At 44.1% G+C, this 6993-nt stretch overlaps 1 pseudogene; it reads left to right on the top strand.

Annotated features, from left to right (window-relative positions):
* Positions 1 to 4200: 4200 nt before the first annotated feature.
* LOC120380081 lies at positions 4201 to 6388 on the top strand (annotated as a pseudogene).
* The last annotated feature ends 605 nt before the right edge of the window (positions 6389 to 6993 follow it).

Below are 6993 nucleotides of genomic sequence, written 5' to 3'. Positions count from 1 at the left end.
TCAAATGAAGTAAAAATCTTAAGTGAATCCACATGTTCCATAGAATCTCTATGGATAGGAATGTCATGCTCTAATAAGACTATAAAATTAGGGATCTATTATTGACCACCTGACCAGGACAGTGATAGTGATGATGAAATGCTAAAGGAAATTAGAGAGGCTATCAAAATAAAGAACTCAATAATAGTGGGGGATTTCAATTATCCCCATATTGACTGGGAACATGTCACCTCAGGACGAAATGCAGAGAGAAAATATCTCGATACTTTAAATGATTGCTTCTTGGAACAGCTGGTACAGGAACACACAAGGAGAGGCAATTCTCGATTTAGTCCTGAGTGGAGCGCAGGATTTGGTCCAAGAGGTAACTATAACAGGACCGCTTGGAAATAGTGACCATAATATAATAACATTTAACATTCCTGTGGTGGGAAGAACACCTCAACAGCCCAACACTGTGGCATTTAACTTCAGAAAGGGGAACTATGCAAATTGAGGGGGTTAGTTAAACAGAAGTTAAAAGGTACAGTGACTACAGTGAAATCCCTGCAAGCTGCATGGACACTTTTCAAAAACACCATAATAGAGGCCCAACTTCAATGTATACCCCAAATTTAAAAACACAGTAAAAGAACTAAAAAAGAGCCATCGTTGCTTAACAACCATGTAAAAGAAGCAGTGGGAGATAAAAAGGCATCTTTTAAAAGGAAGTCAAATCCTAGTGAGGTAAATAGAAAGGAGCATAAACACTGCCAAATTAAGTGTAAAAATGTAATAAGAAAAGCCAAAGAGGAGTTTGAAGAACTGGTAGCCAAAAACTCAAAAGGTAATAACAAAATGTTTTTTAAGTACGTCAGAAGCAGGAAGCCTGCTAAACAACCAGTGGGGCCCCTGGACATTCAAGATACAAAAGGAGCACTTAAAGACGATAAAGTCATTGCGGAGAAACTAAATGAATTCTGTGCTTCAGTCTTCATGTCTGAGGATGTTAGCCAGCTTTTGTAGGTGACAAATCTGAGGAATTGTCACAGATTGAAGTGTCACTTGATAAATTTAACAGTAACAAGTCACTGGGACCAAGTGGCATTCACCCAAGAGTTCTGAAAAAGCTCAAATGTGTAATTGCAGAACTACTAACTATAGTCTGTAACCTGTCCTTTAAATCAGCTTCTGTACCCCATGACTGGAAGATAGTTAATGTAACGCCAATATACATTAATGCCTCCTGGCAGGCTAGGGGGCTCTGTAGGGAAGCATGTGATCTGGGCCTAGCAGCAGTCAGCCTGAGATAGCCAGCTTACAGTAGGGTGGGCTGAGTTTTGCCTGTGTGTTTTTAGTTTTTGGTTCTTGTGTATCAAGGTTCTGGATTCTAAGAAATAAAGTGGTGTTATGCTGATACCTTTCAATAAGAGTATGTAATTCATTTAGTATATTACATCAGTATTAAATCGAACCCAGGGTGTAGGCACCTATGTCTGGGGCACAGGCGCCTAAGTACCTTTGTGGATCTGACACATAAAGTCTATCACTGTAAGCAATTTTCTCCAGCCTTTTGGTGGCTCCTTTTTGCTCCGTGTCTAAGTTTTCAACAGCCATAAGATGTAAGTGGAGACATTCTGTGACTCCTTCGTTTTGACTCAGTCTCAGCTCTTTATATGCCCAGGCCTTGGCTGGTGTGAATCCGCATAATTCCATGGAGGATTTGACCCCTGACTTTAATGGATTTAGGCTGATTCTTACCACCTAAGGATATTGTGATCATCTAGTCTGACCTGCTGTAGAGCACTGGCCAGAGAACTTCCTCAAAATAATGTCTAGTGCAGATCTTTTAGAAAGGCATACAATCTTGATTTTAAAATGGTCAGTAAAGGAGAATCCACCATGACCCTTGACTCCAATGGTGCTACCCCAATTTATACAAGTTCAAGATCTTGCCTCATTGACGTCAATGCAGTTAGGCCGATTTATCTCAGTTGGGAATCTGATCCTCTGAATTCAACTGAGCTCACCTACTGAGGATATGGTGTCATGTACAGCAGTGACATTGCATCAATTTACACCAGCTGGGAATTTGATTCACTCATTTCAGTGAGGGCTTTGTTTGGACATGAGAGTTTGGCCTATGATGGTTGGGACTGTCTCCAGGAAATTAGACTTGCAGAAGACACTGTGCCCACCTAGGAACTTCATTGCCATTCTGCAGCACAGGAACTCCCACTAACAGTGAGGTTAGAACTCTCATTCTCAGGATACCAGAAACACAAGTTCCAACCACTTGGGCTAAAGGAGCCATTAGATGATCCTGAAGTAGGGCCTATGAAGAATAGCTGAGCAGTTCTGATCCCACATTCACCAGCTGGTTAATTACATTATTTTAAGCAGTAAGGATAGGGTATTTAAAATTACTTGAAATTGAATCCCTAGGGTGTAGTAAATCTCCAGATGCATAGATTAGGTTAGACAAATACACACCTGGTTACCAAAACTGACAGCTTGCAGTTTGTCCACAAGCTGACATTTTCACAGAAGCCTAAGGAAGTCGTGTGCCCAAATCATATTTACACTCAGTGGGAGTTGGGTGCCCAATTCCATTAGACTCATTTGAAAATATCTATGGTAGATAGATATGTGGAGCTGCTGTATCTGTGTTGGTCCCATGGTATGAGAGAGGGAGGGTGGGCAAGGTAATATTGTTTAGTGGACCAACTTCTGTTGGGTAGAGACAAAAGCTTTTGAGATTACAGAGAACTCTTCTTCAGACCTGAAGAAGAGTTCTGTGTAAGCTCAAAAATTAGTCTCTCTCACCACCAGAAGTTCGTTCAATAAAGATATTACCTCCTTCCCACCCCGTCTCTGAGATGAAAGAGAAAAGAGAGAGGAGAGAGATACTGTGTGAGACACACACATACAGAAAGAAAGAGGGAGAGAGAGATCGAGATCAAGCAAGCAATAACTTTAATAAATAGAATATACTTTTGAGTAGAAAATATGAATGGGACATTCATACAACATTCCTTTGCAGACTACCTTTAGAAATGTGGTCATGTTTTACAGAAAATCCTGCTACCTTCACCTCAAATCACCACAAGTTCCTCTGAACCCCAGAGAGAGACACTGTAAGGCCTGTCATTGACAGCATTACAAATGGGTCACTCTGGAACGTGATGTTCACAGATGCTATTCTCAGTGCCTAGCCTATTATGTCTGGGCATTTAATCATTTACCACCTGCTTGTACAACTACAGCGAACAAGCAGAGAGGTTCATGAGCAAATAAACTGTTTAGCAAATCACACCTGGGAGAATGTTCAGGGAGGCTGAAGGTTTGATCCATGGGGGTTTCTTTATTTTCATGGATATAGTTAGGTCTCTCAGCCAGAATCACTGAAGGAGCCAGACCTGTGGCTGATGATACATCTCCTTGTGAAAACACTATTCAGCCCTCTGGCTTGTGTTTCTCCTTGGTGGAGAAAGGAGCGGAGCAGCAATCTGAATACTGTCCCATCTACATTGATGGGCACTTTCTCGTGCTTGGGTCTTTGGAAAGAGACATCTCTCATAAATAAAGGATCCTCCAGCTTCAGACCTTGAATGTGTAAGTAAACAAAATAGTTGTTGTTATTTTAATGGATTCTAGCATGATGGGCTTGGATAAATGCGTAGAGCGCCCCATTGACTTCCATGGACCTGTGCCAATTTGTACCTAAAGAGAAATAGACCCAATGTCAATAAATATAAAAATTAAGTTGGGTTCTTCTCTCATATAGAAGCAAATTACTACAGTGAATTACTCCTGATTTTTGCTGTTCAAACTGCAGTTGAATTCCTCCAAATTGAACCCAGCATAACTCCATTCCCTTCAACAGAGTTAGCTTTCTTTCACACTGAGAGGAGAAACATGCCTACTGTGCTTGTGGTTTAGGCCCATGACAATGGGTTGAGAATCAGACCCAGCGTAGCAGGGACTCAGGAGAAATATAGAAGTGACAGACCGGACAACTGAGCCCTTTCCTGTATCCATCCAAATGCAGAGCGTAGACACTAGGGGAGACTTGGCTGGGAGTATGGCTGAGTAAGAATTGAGGAAGAATCTCAAGCATCAGCCTATTGACTTCAGTGTGAATATGGCCCAAGTAACAATATTGCCCACTAAGGCTGGGATTTTCTAAGGGGCCTAAGGGAATTAGGAACCTGATTGTCAATGGGACTTGAGAACCTAACTCCCATAGGCTCCTTTGAAAATCCCAGCCTAAGTGAGCAATAAGTAAATAATAGCTAGTAAGAAAGTAGATGATGAATAAGGACCCCAATGCTCCCCCTCTCTCAGTCTCTTCACCTCAAGGTTTGTCCACACTGCATGCTTCTTTTGGTGGCATGTGGGGTAGATATGCAGGCAGCCCCTAGCACCGGTGTAAATAGCAATATAATTGGTGAGGCATGGCTTAGGTAGGGTTGCCATTCCTCCAGGATTGGCCTGGAGTCTCCAGGAATTAAAGATTAATCTTTAATTAAAGATTATGTCATGTAATGAAATCTCCAGGAATGCAGCCAACCAAAACTAGGCTTGGGTGAGAAAAGAGACACTTGAAACCTGTTTGTATGTGTCCCAGAACAGACCCTACACAGCTCTCTACTCGCCCAAGCAGTGCTGTCTACATGGGTATTTTCAGCTGTATAGTGTCCTCCTGCCTCCCCCCAGCACTGGAGCCTTTTCCCACCCTAGGGAAAGACTCAGGCAAGGGTGATGTAGCCAGGAAAGGCTCTCCACCGCTGAAGTGTTTCCCCTGCCATTGTCTTTCACTGAGCCGTGCATCTACACACTGCAGCATGTAGCTACACATACTCTACCTGCTGTTGCCAGTGCTGTGTAGTGTAGACATATCCTCAGTTTCACTCCACACCTGGCCCTTTTAACATCTTTTTCCCTGCTCATCCCTCCTTCTCTTCAGTTCCCACCTCTCCCTTCCTTTTAGCTGATCTTCCCCCTAACAAAATAAATGAATGAACATTGATAGAATATCAGGGTTGGAAGAGACCTCATTTAGTCCAACCTGCTGCTCAAAGCAGGGTAATCTCAAACTGTTTTTGCCCCCAATCCCTAAATGGCCCCCTCAAGGGCTGAACTCCCAACCCTGGGTTTATCAGGCCAATGCACAAACCACTGAGCTATCCCTCCTACCTCTTAGACAAGGGCATAAAATATGGATGTGTAAACATGGAGTTAGAAATGAATGAATGAATGAACCAACACTGAGTAGCCATAGAGTAAGCATCTCTGGATGTAGGCGAATAAGTAATATTAAGTAGGATATAGGGAGGTTTGGAGGGGTTGAATTTTCCCCCCACATACTCCCATATCCCTACTTAAAGCTCCGTTCAGTCACTTTTCCCAATTAACGTTTAGGCAGTGAGGAAAGCAGACTGTGGAGATGAGAAAGAAACCAATCCTCACACACTGACTTCATCATCTTGGGCTTCCCAGGGCTCCCAGAGCACCAGGGGTTGCTCTTTGTGCTGTTTGTAACCATCTACGTGCTGACCCTCATGGAAAACCTGGTCCTGATTGTCACCATCAAGTTGAACTGCCAGCTTCACACCCCCATGTATTTCTTCCTGGGCAACCTCTCCCTCTTGGAAATCTTCTATGTATCGGTGACTGTTCCCAAACTGCTCTCAACCTCCTGTTGGGGAGAAGGCCATCTCTCTGGAGGATGCATGGCTCAGCTGTATTTCTTCTTGTCCCTGGCTTCCTCTGAGTGTTTTCTCCTGGCGGCAATGGCCTCGACCGCTATTTAGCCATCTGCCATCCGCTGCGCTACCCAGCCCTTATGCATCACAGAGCCTGTGCTGTGTTGAGTCTGGCCTCCTGGCTGAGTGGCTTCCTGGCTTCCTTCCCATCCATTGTGATGCTCTCCAGGCTACAGTTCTGCAGCGATAACACCATCCAGCACTTCTTCTGTGACCTCCCGCCACTCCTGAAGCTGTCGTGCATAGACACCTCCACCATCGAGGCGCTGGACTTTGTGGCAGCACTGTCTGTCCTTGTGCCATCCTTGCTAGTGACAGGAACCTCCTACATCTGCATCTTCTCCACCATGGCCAGGATCCCATCTGTGGTTGGGAAGCATAAAGCTTTCTCCACCTGTGCCTCCCACCTGGTGGTGGTCTCCATGTTCTATGTCACCACCCTCTTCATGTACGCACGGCCCAGGGCTGTCGGCACCTTCGACCTCAACAAGCTGGTGTCTGTGCTGTACACGGTGGTGGCCCCATTCCTGAACCCCATCATCTATAGCCTGAGGAACAGGGAAGTGAGAGAGACCCTGGGCAAAGCGCTAGGCAGCAAAGCCAACTCTTTGGTCTTCATCATTAGAGTCAAGTGGGGATAGAGTGAAAGAGTCACAGAGTTTAAGACCAGAAGGAATCACTAGGCTATATAATCTGACCTCCTGTATATCACAGGTGACCAGCACCGCCCAGCCCCTACACACTAAACCCAACAACCAAAATTAGACCAAAGTATTACAGCCCACAGGACTCAACTATAGGAGATGAGGAGGGACCAAAGTGTTACAATGTCCAATGCACTTGCAATGGCAGGAATTGATTCAGTGAGAGATACCCAGATGAGAAGGTGAAACCTTACTGAATTGATACCATTTATAATACTATTAGGCCATACTGTGTTCCTCACAGTAGAGTGACTAACTCCTATGCTGATGGATAAGGTCAAAGTACTTTTTAAGTCTCTTGAGGCGGGGATGTTGCATAGGACGCTAATGGAATTAGGTGTCAAAATCCCATTGTATTCAAGTAGGAGTTAGACGGCTAACTCCTTTGGTCACCAGTTAGGTGCCCAATTCCCATTGATTTTCAAAGGAATTTGAACACCTAAATCATCACTGAACTGGTGTGTTTCCAGTGGGGCCCCACAGAGACCAGTTCTTGGCTCTTACACAAGTTCACATTTTTATTAATGACCCGGAGAAAACAT

Source organism: Mauremys reevesii, linkage group 13 (genome assembly GCF_016161935.1).
Source record: "Mauremys reevesii isolate NIE-2019 linkage group 13, ASM1616193v1, whole genome shotgun sequence".
Lineage (NCBI taxonomy): Eukaryota > Metazoa > Chordata > Testudines > Geoemydidae > Mauremys > Mauremys reevesii.
The sequence above is the reverse complement of the archived record's forward strand: the minus strand, read 5'-3'. Positions and strand labels throughout refer to the sequence as shown.